Below are 13,635 nucleotides of genomic sequence, written 5' to 3'. Positions count from 1 at the left end.
AGTATTCAAAATGAAGGGTATGAGTTTTCCCTCACATGATTTTCCTAAGGAAGTAGTTGTTGCTGATGCTATATGCAGCATGCAGCAATATAGACCAGCAGTGATACTTGACAGCTCCTCCTGAGTGTCACCCTTACCATTTATCCAGTATAGTGCTCTAAAACAAGCTGAAGCATGTCTCTCATTACTGCCTAAAACTTTTTAATACCAACACTAAAGTTGTGTTAAGTTTAAATGTTTTTGAACGTACCCTCTTACTTAATAACAGCCAGATGTATTAATGATTGCTTCTTATACACGCCATTGGTTCGGGGTGAAGCAAATTCTGTTCATAGGATTTCATAAAAAAAAGAAAAAAAAACATACTTTATTCATCACTATTTGAGAAGTCATATTTTTCATTGCTACCCTTGAACTAAGTAGTAATCTGATTTTCTGCATCCAGCGCATGCAAATAGTCATCAGACCAATGTGTCGTACGCCATTTGTCACAACAGGAAAATCTTACTTTTGTCTACGTTGATCATTAATTAATACATATATAAATTTGAATTCTGTAGTGTTTTTATATCCTGTGATATAGATGATGGACAAGGATAGCATTCTAGTGACTGACATTTAATATCTACAACATCACAAGTCACTGTGCAGTTTGTAGTGGAGAGTTCTCCTGGTACGCTACCATTTCTTATCTTACCTGCTCCATTAATGAAAGATGTGTAGGAAGAACGATTGTCAGAAAACCTCCATATGAACTCTAATTTCTCCGATTTTCTCCTCATGTTCATTTCATGAGACATATATGGGAAAAAGTAATATATTACCTAACTCTTTGTGGCATAAATTGTATCAGAATTTCAACAGTAAACATTCCATTCATTGACAGCACCTCTCTTCTAGAATCTACCACTTGACCTTGTTGAACATGCTTGTAATCTCTCACGGCTATTAAATTCAACTGTAACAAAACATGGATCTTTTCTAGCTCTTCTGCTAATACAACTTGGTAAGAGTCACAGACCGGTGATCAGTTGAGATTCACTCAAGAAAGAAATAGCTTACAAAAGTATTTCTTTCATTGATGATCTTTATTTCCTTAAGATTCTCTCACTGAATCTCAGCCTGACATCTGGTTTTTCTACATTTTGTTTTATGGTCACTCCACATTAGGCTGCTGTGCATAGTTACTACTGGGTATTAGTTACTGTGTGCATTGATTTACTGCCAATAATGGGGCTGTCAAAGGTATAAGCTACAGGCACTCTACACTCAAGTTTTGTAGCCTATATAAACAAAACTGACAAAAAAACTTTTAAAGTATTTTATAATATTTGCTTAAAAAGCTTAACGAGGGATGGTTGTACAGCTAATCATTTTGTGAAGTTGAAGATATTGATGGAATTTGGTGTAGGTGCAGCAAGTTAGAAGGACAAAGAATAGAATTATGTAAATTTGAAGAATAGTATGCTGAGTAATAGTGACTGTGTTGGATGATATGAAGGTATGGATATATCCAGGAAAGAATGAGGAAGAGATAATTTAGAAACAGAATCTGAAACTTAGCTTTTGGAATACGAATATCAGGAGAAGACCTTGATGAGAATAAGGAAAAAGTAGTTCTGTTACATCTGAAAAGATAGGTTAATATCATAAAGTATTTCATGGCTATTTAGAGGGAGTTGGTTTAAGTTTCATTAGGCGAGGATATGGAGAATGTGCTGATGTGTCCCAGCTCTTCATGAGCTTTAGAATGATGATTTGTAAATGATTCCATCTCTAATACCCTTGCCAACCTTCATTCAAGAGGCTTATTGAAACCTAGGCATTCACAGCCACACTTCATACCAGTCTTCGTACGTATACTCCACTGCTCTGCATATTTCACCAAATTCCATGCATTCTAAACGATTTGTTCCAGTTGTTGGAATCATCATGGGTGTGTAAGCATTGTTCATTACACTTAATCTGTTCATACAATTAAATGTTCTGAAATTCTGATATTCCATTTTGCAAGGAATGCTTTAGAGTAAACTTGCGCTGTGCTATCGGGTGAGGTCGTACTTTTCTTTTCTCATGTTACAATTCTGGATAGTAGAATGACTGTTTTCAGAAACCAGCTATTCTAAATTTCATTAAAACATTTTGACTAGCGTCATTCCACAGTCAGATTGGCATTTCTTTGAAGAATGAGTCCAGTTGTTTGTTTGGCAACCAAGGATGCGATTGCTGCATGCAGCAATTGTTAACGCGTAGGACAGTATTTCAAGTTTATGAGTGACAACGGGTAAATATTCAAAACATTTTCATGGAATAATTATTTGATGGGAATGGACTACGGGAATAAATTTTCGCAATTTACAAGAATAAAAAAATTAAAGATAAGTCAATTTACATAAGTTGAGATTTAATTTTTAGTGAGTTTGCAAATGGGCGCATAAAGCTATAATGAATTTCTTCGTTAATTTTTACAAAATGTCATAAATATGAAATCTCATCAAAAATGATGTGCAATACAATAGGCCTCTGCATTTTTGTTATGAGATCATTCAGAAACCACAAGACGAGGAATTGAAAGAGAAAATTTTACATTCTGTATTCTACACGGTAGTAATGCAGACTGTTTACTACGAATATGGGCAGTGAAGGGCATTATCACGTTTACATCAAATGTTCGTGTTCTTAACTGTGGAGAATAGAGTGATTGTTCGCCGCCACTTGTTCACAGAGAGCTTCATTATATACATGAAATACTGTTCATTCCCTGTATTACTCCTCTGTTGGGCGCACTAATTCAGATTTACGGATTCGAAGCAAATCAGCCCACGTTTCTTTTGGCGATGTTTGTAACAATAGCGATATCTTCTGTAAGAAATGAATTGCCGAGGCGCTAAAGTTACGTCCTCATCTTCTCCCCATGGCTGTCTTTTGTTAATAAACCAGCGACACGTGTTTCACATGCGCGGAATATGTGACGTACCGGTACTAGTTTTGTTGTCTTCCTTGTTCCACAGTGATTTTCATGAAGCGCATGTACAGCTTGCATTTCATGAGTTACGTAATTCAGTCACCACGCTCTCAGACCTACCTGTAACAGATAGTGTCAGCATGTTTCGTTCTTTTCGTGAATGCGTCATAAGAAGGGTTTGTCCAGATTGATTGTTATGCCTTTCGTGTAATGCTTCGTAGACAAGTTTTATGCTAATGATGTTTGTGTTCGTTTTATTCAGAACTTATTCATGTTCACAGTTAACGTGAGAAGTCTAGAAAAGTTTATTGTCGTTTTTGTTAGTTTGTGGCTCGCGTACTTCAGTTGCTCGTCATAGCTACCAACGTGATATGAGTTCTCTACGTTTCTGCACTTGCCGTTTATTCGTGCTGACAGGCAGAGCAAATTAACAGTAAAATTTCAGAGTACTTACGTTATCCTAGGGTAACAGTTTGAAAAGCAGTCAGTGTAAAGGCGGTACCACAGATACGGGACAATCGATTTGTTTGTCTTGAACGTTGGCAGCCCTTGTTCGCACCGAAAATACGCCGGACGGCCCGCGCGGCGGCGATTGGCTGGCTGGTGTATTGATCCACGCCTCTCAGAGCCCAGCGGCATTTCGTCGTCTGCGCTCGAGCTGCAAGCAGGTCTTCTGATGGGGATCCTCGCATACCGTTATATTATTCATGTGTACGTACCGAGGTGAATGCCACGAACCCCATGAAGTTTGTCGGTCAACCTAGGTAACCCGACGAACTATTCGGAATGTCGTGTTGCGAAACAACGACCGCGATATCTCCGCAGGAAGAAGATTGCCTCAAGGTTCGAAAGTGGTGGTGTTTTTTGTTGTCCAGTATCTTCACATTCTTAGCAGGACTGCTGGTAGTATTGTTGTGGAGAGCCTTCGCGTTCTTGTGTTGCCGCAAAGAACCAGAATTTTCTCCAAATGACCCGAAACAGAAAGAACAGAAAGCCGCCCGACAGGGCAAGCAGGAGTTCGAAGGGACTTTTATGACAGAAGCGAAAGACTGGGCTGGGGAGCTGATTTCTGGTCAGACTACAACGGGGAGAATTCTGGTAAGTAATCAACTTTTTACTGATAAGAGGTGTCTCTAACTGATTATTAAACTTCCATGACTGAATGTTCACATCTTATTTTGTGCACTAATGACCCAACAAAGGAGTGGTTACCAAGAAGCTTTGATTTTAAAGATACCGGCATGAACAGTGCAGTAATATTGTATCAGTACGGTTTATCTCAGTCATGGCATTCAGCAGCCATGGGAGCATTTTAAATACAGTGTTAAAAGGGCTCTCACTTGATTTTTACTGGCTAACATCAGATGACACATGCAGAAAAATCGTGTTGTAGTGAAATAATGCATGTAGTGAAAGCAACAAATTTTTCATTTCAGATTGATGTTATTTCTGCTTGCTGCACTTCACATAACTAAAACTGTAAATAGGTGCGTGTATGTGTGTGTGTGTGTGTGTGTGTGTGTGTGTGTGTGTGTGTGTGACAATTCTGAGGGAGCCTTCAAAAGCAAAACAAAAATTTTGATTTCTTCTGGAGGAGGTGCGGAATTTACATCTTGTTGTCTGAGCTCTCGTTTCTCTTTGCTACATTTCAGCCTGCGAAACAGGATCGTAAGTAGAACAGTTCTCCTGTTGTTTCTAGAATACTCCATGCCACGACAGACTTTGATGGAAAGTAAATTTTGCTAACAGTTGAAAATAAAGTAAGTAATCCGTAGTGTCGTCTAAATTTACGCCTTTTAAATTTCCATTAACTGGAAGCAAGTAATGCCTGATTGATTAATTGTCTGTCCTACATGCTCTGTGACTAAACCAACGGGAGAGTTATGTAAGACTCAGAAGACTGAGAAGTAGTTTTCATAGTTTCATTTTTTCAGTAGTGTTGTCAGCCTTGAATCACATCAGGATGTTTTCATACAACCTAAATCACAGAGACCGAAAATTAACTCGCTTAAAGAACTAATTAAATATAGGTAACTTAAATTATGAATTTTCTGTTGACGCTAGGTGGATATGAGCATCAGATCTGTTTCATGTTGAGTAAACCCAGTTTACATTGTTCCAGAGAATGACAAAACTCGAAGATTCATATGGTCAATAGACTACTGGCGGAAGTTTATCCGACTGGCGCTCCTCAGAAGCGAAAATTGGAGTTAGATAACGACATCTGAAACGAAAAGAAGTCTATCTGTCCCATGAGGGACGAACAAAAGTCTGGAACAACAACTTAACGGAGAATAAATTTTGATTCTAACTGAAAGTCCTTTAATTATTCACTTTTCTCATTTGTAAATTATCGTATTTCATCCTTAGTTTTGTTTTTCATTTTTTCGTGTCCTATTTTCATACAAACTGAGCTCACTTGAAATTTTTTTCCAGAAATAACTGAAAGCCGATACTTTCCCTGTCGTATAACGATTACATGAAACATAATTGCTAAACTGCTGTGTTCTGCTAATGATTTCAAATTAGTAAAAAGTTTATTTCAGCGCAACAAATTTGGCAAGATGCATTGCTGTACAACCAGTGGTAAGTACGTGAAATTTCCTCTCCTGTGCTGGTTTGTTTCACTTCAGTCGTCTAATTTGCTTCGTCTGTAGTTAGCACTGGACTACTGTCTATCATCATTTGTCAAAAGTGCAGGAATTTTCTTTGTACACGCTGCGTCAGATCTTTAGGAAACGGTCGAATGAAGTGCGTTTCCATTCTGGCGCTCACTGAATCTCTGAAATCGCGCACCGGAAAATACTAGTTTATTTCCGCTTCCGTTTGCTGCTGAGTCTAAGTTGGAATTACAGTCATCCTGTTTCTCTTCCCCCCCCCCCCCCCCCCTCCCTTCCCGTGCCTTTATCAGCGACTTCGTTTCCTCTCGAGAGCTGAAACAGACTCACATGTTCTGTACCTATTATCAGCCTGATTTGTTTCGAAAGATTTAATCAGAAATAGTCTAGAGTTATGAAGGCAAAAGCGAGACTTGCATTTCTGATGCTACTTGGATTTCTGTCATCTAAAGCGTCCCAGGATATGACAAGATATTTGCTTAATGAAAGCTGTGAGTGCTTTTCCTTGCCATTCTCTAATGTTAACGACAATGCGCTCTTTTTGTATCCGGATGAATGCGATGCAAGTTTCTATTATAGGCCACCTAATGAAGCAGTCAAATTTTGTTCTGAGAGTGTAATGTTTTTCAATGAGAAAAATTTCAACCAGGCATTTCTTATTGGCTTATTGGTGATTTTCGATCCATATTGTGGTATAATATACGTCAAATTCGTAAATCTGGGTGATGTAAGTACCCTACTTACCTATATAGTTAACACACAAATTTAAATTCCGATATACTTTTATAGGTCATTTTAGACACGTGAAGTAAGTTTACTTTCGAATGATTCCAACGATTTATAGTTATTAGTATAAAACAGCAGAACATGATGACTATACTCCAGTTATTGTCAAACTGAGAGCAATTTGCCTGCAGTCTTCATTGATAAAGTATCATGGCTACGTAGTTCAGATCCTTATGGCACAGAATGTATTAATTGATGTACGAGGGCGTACTGAAAAGTAAAGCTTCCGAATTTATTTGAAGCCTCTTAAAGCTTTTTAAATAAAACAAATGTTAACATTCTACGTCTTTTTTCTTCATGTTTGCATACTTGAAGCCCTCTGCCGCTATAGGGCTCCAATAGTAACGTGTAACATGGCGGTGTGTAACATAGCTATGTCGGTGAATGAGAAACGGCGTGCTGTAATCGAATTTCGAATTCTAAGAGTTCGTCCGCACTTAGAGCACCATCTCCTTCTGCATAACAATGCCAGACTACACAGAGCCCTGCGACATCTGCAACAAGCCAACGCCTTGGCTTCACTGTCATCGATCATCTTGACAATCCCGACTCTGCGCCACTCGGTTTTCATGTTTGCAAAACTTAAAAGAACATCTTCGAGGACTTCACTTTGATAGCGATGAAACGGTGCAACAATACTTGAGGTTGTGGGCTTGTCAACATTCCTCAGCGACGGTACCAATAAACTGGTCTGTCACTGGGACAAATGTGTTCGACGCCGGGATGACTACGTTCAGAAATAAATACGCAGACATGAAAAATAAAGGTGTAGAATATTAATAATATTTGTATTACATAGAAAGCTATGAGTTTTCACATAAACTATACGGAGGCATTACTTTTCAGCACGCCCTCGTATGTACTTTCACCCGTTCTAGAATGTTCGTTTCAGAATAACGGAACATTTTTTGTGTTGACCTGATGTATGAATAAGTCTTTCTAATGTTTCATTGGAATTATTTAAAACTAAATATAAGAGATGCAAACAATGGTTTGAAAATGATCGCAAGCGTTCGAACCAAGTCACCGTTGCAACTGTGACGGTAAACTAAATAAATACGGAACGAAAATCGCGTAAAATGAAGGTTGCGGTAATTTGATTGACATTTAGATTGACAAGATAGTTAATACGCAACTGGGTAGCAGTTATCTGGATCTTAGGTCCAATTACATTTAGTGCTGATTAAGACGTTGACGACGGGGCCATAGAGAGGGAACAAAATGTTCGCGTAGGAAATAGATATGAAAAGAATCTGTCTTTAGTTTCAAATAGAATTTTCTGTCATCTGCCTACGTTCACAGCGGCAGCGTCAACGATTGCCAGAGGTCGCACTATAAGTTCGGCCGACAGCTAAGTCGTAGTGCGCCCGATCTTCACCAATTTTTGGCGAAATCAAGGAGGTTATAATGTATTTGAACCTTCGTAGCCGGGACGGATATCATGACGCCTCTGTGCAGTGAGCGATTGCCGCATTGCATGCGAATGACCTATATCTGTCTCGAACGTGGCGAGTACTGTAGCCTACACTCCTTCCTCGGTTATTGGAATGATCAGACAGATTTTACGAATATATGAGATGAAGAGGTAAATTTCTATTACGTACTCTAGCTGAGTCTTTGTGACATTGAAAAGGAAAATTACAAACACTCTGCACAACTTCAAATAAAGGCAGCAACACAGACGTGTCACTTAACCTTTAGTGACTGTCATTCAGCGTATGCTTGAAAAATATAAATTTTAAAATAGGATACTCCGTACACCTGAAGCACTGAAAATTGGAAACATATACACTACGTTTGCATCACCTTGCTGGCATAAAAACACCAGCAAGCAGCAACAGTAATTCGGAGACGTCTAATGCCCAAATACCACTATCCAAAAAAGATCCATTTTATGCATCAAAATTGACATACACCGCCTTTCTCACTTGAGGTTACATTCTATAATTTTGCCTACGTTGCAGATGACACACTGTATTAAGTGTTGACACGAGGCTAAGACGGCTAGATAACCACAGAACATGCGTAATGTAATTGATGATAATGTTCAATCAATTATCATTCAGTTTTTAAGTTGTTCGGAACTTGCTGCCAATAAAGCAGTGATTTCAGATTATAGATTCCGAGACATGTCTCTGTTATATCTCATCCTCAACATGCTGCAAACTCCTTCTTTCTTGCACTAAACTTGGAAACTTCTCGCAACTCATGTTTTGCGTGTGGGAACGTTGCACCATATGAGCGAAGAAAACAGATTGAATTTAATTCCACCGTCCGTCGCCTGAAGTCCGTATGTTCGGCCTTCGAGATCTGTTGCACTGCGACCGTTCACGTACTGACTTACTGATTTGAAAAGATTGGTGTCCCCAGCCGACGCCCGTCGGTAAATTTAAATCTGAGTGCTCGGTTGAGAATTTGAACCTCGATCATTCCGAATACAAGTGCTTTGTCTTGATCACTACGCCACCTAGCTCATTATTTGTTGACGGGAATCTGAAGAAATTACGTTTATTTCTTTGTAGAAACTTGTCTTAAGTAAGTATGCTTTTGAATGAGTAAAGAAAGAGACAATAGTTATCGTTAAATTTTTCAAGAGGAACTTTTGTCTGTAGTCAGACTGAAGTAATAGACCTCATCGTATTGCAAATTAACATCAGCAGCAAATTGTGACATATAAAGAGATGTGACATTCCAAAACGTTATTGATGCTACGAATGGGTGTCGCCAGATAAACGTTCGGAGGTTTTAACATCTATGCACTGTTGGAATTGTGAATCCATCAGTTGTTTCTGGGTATTCCGTAAGTGAATGGTATTGTCACGTGCTCCTTTAAAGATGTTGAGTCAGAGAGAAACTTACCTCAGTGAGAGTTGACATCATCGCCGCATCATCCTCGGTGTTTGATTCAGACACTGACGGTATCCCGCCACCTCAGGTAACACTCACTTCGGCGGACTTTCTGCAAACGACTGCAGGGATTGTTATCGACTTTGTGACAAGGAAGAATATGAATGTTGTCGCTCCTCGTTTCATTCAAATAAATTTAAGCAGCCCTCTTAGGTTCCTCCCTAACCACACACTTGGAAATGGCCACATATTCGGAAATAAAGATCCAACTATTTGTGAAAAGGAAGAATATGAATATTATTGCTGTTCGTTTGTCGCAACAATTTAAAGCTGTTCTCTTAGGTTCCTGCCTAACCACGCGCTCGGAAATCGCCACATATTCGGATTCCCCAACCTCCCCCCCCCCCCCCCCTTTTCGGTTCGTGCCCATACAGCCATCTCAGTAGTGGAAAGAAGATACGATAATATGCTTGAGACAATTTTCGTGGCAGTAATGCCGATACAAATGTAAGGCAACGTTACATCCAGACCGCTAGCGGAGAAAATCTCAGACACGGCCGGTAACCGAACCTTGGCCTTTCAATTAGCAATCTGTCGCGCTGACCCCGTAACTACCGAGGCGGACATATTCGGAAATAAAGTAAATAAATAATGGTGACGCGTTTGTGGTATGTTTTCAATGTGCCGTTGCCTTGAAACGGCATACTGCAAGTTATGATAAAAGCGTGTATCATGCTTAATTTGCAAATTATTCACGATAACAGTTCACTCCTGAGACAGCACTCTAATATGAAAGCAGTAAAAATTTAAAATGTGTGTGAAATCTTATGGGACTTAACTGCTAAGGTCATCAGTCCGTAAGCTTACACACTACTTAACCTAAATTATCCTAAGGATACACACACACACACCCATGCCCGAGGGAGGACTCGAACCTCCTCCGGGACCAGCCGCACAGTGAAAGCAGTAACAGCCGATAAATCATTATGCGACGTTTAATTATAACAATAATTGTAAGTTATACCGAGAACGACGTGCGGGAGGCTCGTATTGAACGCTAATGTGTCGATAGCAGTTCCTGCAGTCGTCGATATTGCGCGACATCAAAATGACGTCCCGTTTGTGGGAAGTCTTGTGAATTGTGTTACCCGCCGCCTCAGAGGTCGAACTATTATCTCCGAACTGTTGTAAACAACTGAGTGAACAAAAATTCATCATGCATCAAATTAACTTACAGACGTTTATCGAAAAGTTAGTGTTTATTGTCACGTGGTAATGAAGCACAACTGGGAAAAATTTGGAAATTTGTGATAAGGTCTTATGGGACCAAACTGCTGAGGTCATCGGTCCCTAAGCCTACAGACTACTTAATCTAACTTAAAGTAACTTACACTATGACAACACACACACCCATGCTCGAGGGAGGTTCATATGGTTCAAATGGCTCTGAGCACAATAGGACTTAACTTCTGAGGTCATCAGTCCCATAGAACTTAGAACTACTTAAACCTAACTAACCTCAGGACATCACACACATCCATGCCCGAGGCAGTTTTCGAACCTGCGACCGTAGTGGTGTGAGACGTTCTATGGGGGGTCCACCGGGGGCCGAACCGCACAATAACCTTGGGTTCGGTGTGGGGTGGCGGAGGGGTGAAGTGGTCTGCGGTAGTCGTCGTGGGGTTGTGGACCACTGCGGCTGCGGCGGGGACGGAGCCCCTCCGTCGTTTCTAGGTCCCCGGTTACAATACAATACAATCATCGTTCTGGTGCTTTCCTGTTCCATTCGCGTGTAATGTGTATGTCTACTGCCACGCACTCTGGTGCGCAAACATTAAGTAAATTTTGCATAACGTGTCACTGCCAGGTAGTAGCACTCGATGGAACTTGGTCCTTACATAGAAAGAACTGCTGTAGAAAAGTACAGAAGGTAACTTAAAGAAACACGTAATGCAAGGAACAGAAACGATACCTTCATTCAATGACAGTAATTACACTGAAGTTACCGCGATTTATGATGGTGCCTCCGAGGTTATGAAACAGAAATAGGATGTGTGATCACTACGGACGGAAATGGATGCTCCTCAACGTGCTTCCATGCTAGCCACAGGGTCGGTGAGGACTTCTTCACCAGCGCGGTTGACAATTATTGAATGTCTTTGGTTCTGATGGACGTACTGTAATACGTCTCCGCAATGCGACCCGCACGTGCTCGATGGGATTTAAGTCGGGGGGGGCGGGCAACCCAGTCCATTCGCAGAATATCCTTTTCTCCCAAGAGCTCCACCATCAGCGCTGTTCGGTGCGGTGGCGCGTTGTCGTCCATAAAAAGAAAGTTAGGGCCGAATGCACCCCTCGAAAGATGCTCAAGGAGAAGGACTACAGTGTCAATGACCGGTGGATGTACCGTGTTCAAAGATTTGGAGGTTAGTATGCCCATGCAACATCATGCCTGCCCACACCATAACGCCCAGACCACAAAAACGATCATGTTCGACAATGTTTCTGGCTGATATCCTGTTATCACCTCTCGCCATATGAGGTACGTCTAGGACCACTTCTCAGACTGAATCTCTTCTCATCCGAGAGCAGCACGCGATCCTACTCGACATTGGTCCAGTCGCTATGCTCTTGAGATAATGGCAATGCGGATGATGGGCGGGTTCAACGGAACCCAGCATGAGACCACCCCCATGCAGTCACTGTGCCATGGTGGAGTGTGACATAGCGTGTCCTGCAGTCCTGTTAATTTATTGTGGTCGCAACTGCATCCACTGGTTGACGTGGTTCCCTTCTTGCCTGTTGCACAATGTAGCGGTCACCTGCTGCTGCAGTTGGCCGCTGTCGACCACCTCCTATCGGCCGGCCGCTGTGGCCGAGCACTTCTAGTCACTTCAATCCGGAACCGGGCGACCGCCACGGTCGTAGGTTCGAATCTTGCCTCGGGAAAGGATATGTGTGATGTTCTTAGGTTAGTTAGGTTTAAGTAGTTCTAAGTTCTAGGGGACTGGTGACCTCAGATGTTAAGTCCCATAGTGCTCAGAGCCATTTCAACCACCTCCTATCCTTCGGGCACCAGTGTCTGTCATTCGGGACACTTCGCATGCAGGTAAACAATGCTATCAGCACTATCAGACTGTTGGGCTACACACGACCTTCTTCCAGTATCCCGAACCGACGATTCTTCTCCTTGCAAAGTTATCCAGGCCGTGTTGTAGCGAAGAACACCATTACAGCGCACCGTAACTGTTAGGCGATTGACCACACACAAACACACACACACACACACACACACACACACACACACACACCGTTCATTCAACTGCCTTATATTGCCATTTGGCGCTATAGTAACGCTGACCTAACACCTTGTGAAATGCAGCTCCCTATGCACAACAGGGAGACCTCTGGAAAAATGGTCCCGCACTTCCATTTATTTTCGCCCTATTACTAAATATATGTTACTTCATCACCTCGTCATTAACTTTTCCAGAGCAATATAAAAGTTTACCATCTGGTAAAACTTGAGCAGACGTCGGGAAGCCATTAAGACAGAAGGTATCTATTACATTTATATCTATGATACTGATATGCAGACGAGTGTATCTGCTACTACAAAGCGTAGCACTTGTGTGCTGAATTTATTTTCAGAAAAATCGCGGAATACGGGATAGCAGTTGGCAATGAGAGACCTAGACTGATTACGTAAGATGGCGAAATCAATGACAGATAAGCGTCTTCGTGACATTCTTTGTGGGAAAATTAACAGGTCCACCAAGAAATATATAAGATAAGATATAGAGCGGAATGCGCAAAGAAATTTAAGGTCTTTGGTCACAACCTAACCACCAGTTTTCCAATTTTGAAAAATTCCGAAAGAGGCGACAAACGTGTGAAATAATGATGATTGTAACAGTCATTGCTGTTCATTTTACTCGCAGCAGTTAAAACAGTGGGCTTACAAACTTCGGAAATCGTTCGGTTCCTACAAAACTTTCGCCATATATAAAGGCATCCTGCTGCAAATAAAAGTTTTTACGATGTTTCAACCTAAATTAATCTGATTTAGGTCATATATTTTTCTCTAGAAGCGCCACATCTGCGATAATCGTAATCTAGGCCGTAGATTATCAGGAAGAGCCACTAGCGCAACCCTTCCTCATCGTTGCCAACTTTCCCACTGAATGCATTAATACTGAAGTTTAGTCTTATCATCTTGATTAGTACGTAGCTGCATGTTCCTCGATAGCTCTTTTAATGTACGCTCCCTTAATTTTGAGAGTAAAACTTTCCCTGGCGCATATCTTCCCTGTAGCGCCTCTCAGTAGGTTTTTGGACAATTACACGATGCTGACGTACTGACTGAAGCAACTCGTGACGGATCGCACAGTTATTTTCTCTCTCGCTCTCTGTCTCTCT

General features: G+C 41.0%; 1 long non-coding RNA gene across 1 annotated transcript; it reads left to right on the top strand.

The window, feature by feature from the left end:
- The first annotated feature begins 3,604 nt into the window (after positions 1-3,604).
- Positions 3,605-5,282, top strand: LOC124711138. The gene is made up of 2 exons (XR_007005429.1): positions 3,605-4,063; positions 5,088-5,282. It is a non-coding gene; the product is annotated as an uncharacterized LOC124711138 (long non-coding RNA).
- Positions 5,283-13,635: the final 8,353 nt, after the last annotated feature.

The sequence above is a fragment of the Schistocerca piceifrons genome, chromosome 1 (genome assembly GCF_021461385.2).
Source record: "Schistocerca piceifrons isolate TAMUIC-IGC-003096 chromosome 1, iqSchPice1.1, whole genome shotgun sequence".
NCBI lineage: Eukaryota > Metazoa > Arthropoda > Insecta > Orthoptera > Acrididae > Schistocerca > Schistocerca piceifrons.
Note: the sequence above shows the minus strand (reverse complement) of the source record. Positions and strands in the feature narration are given on the sequence as shown.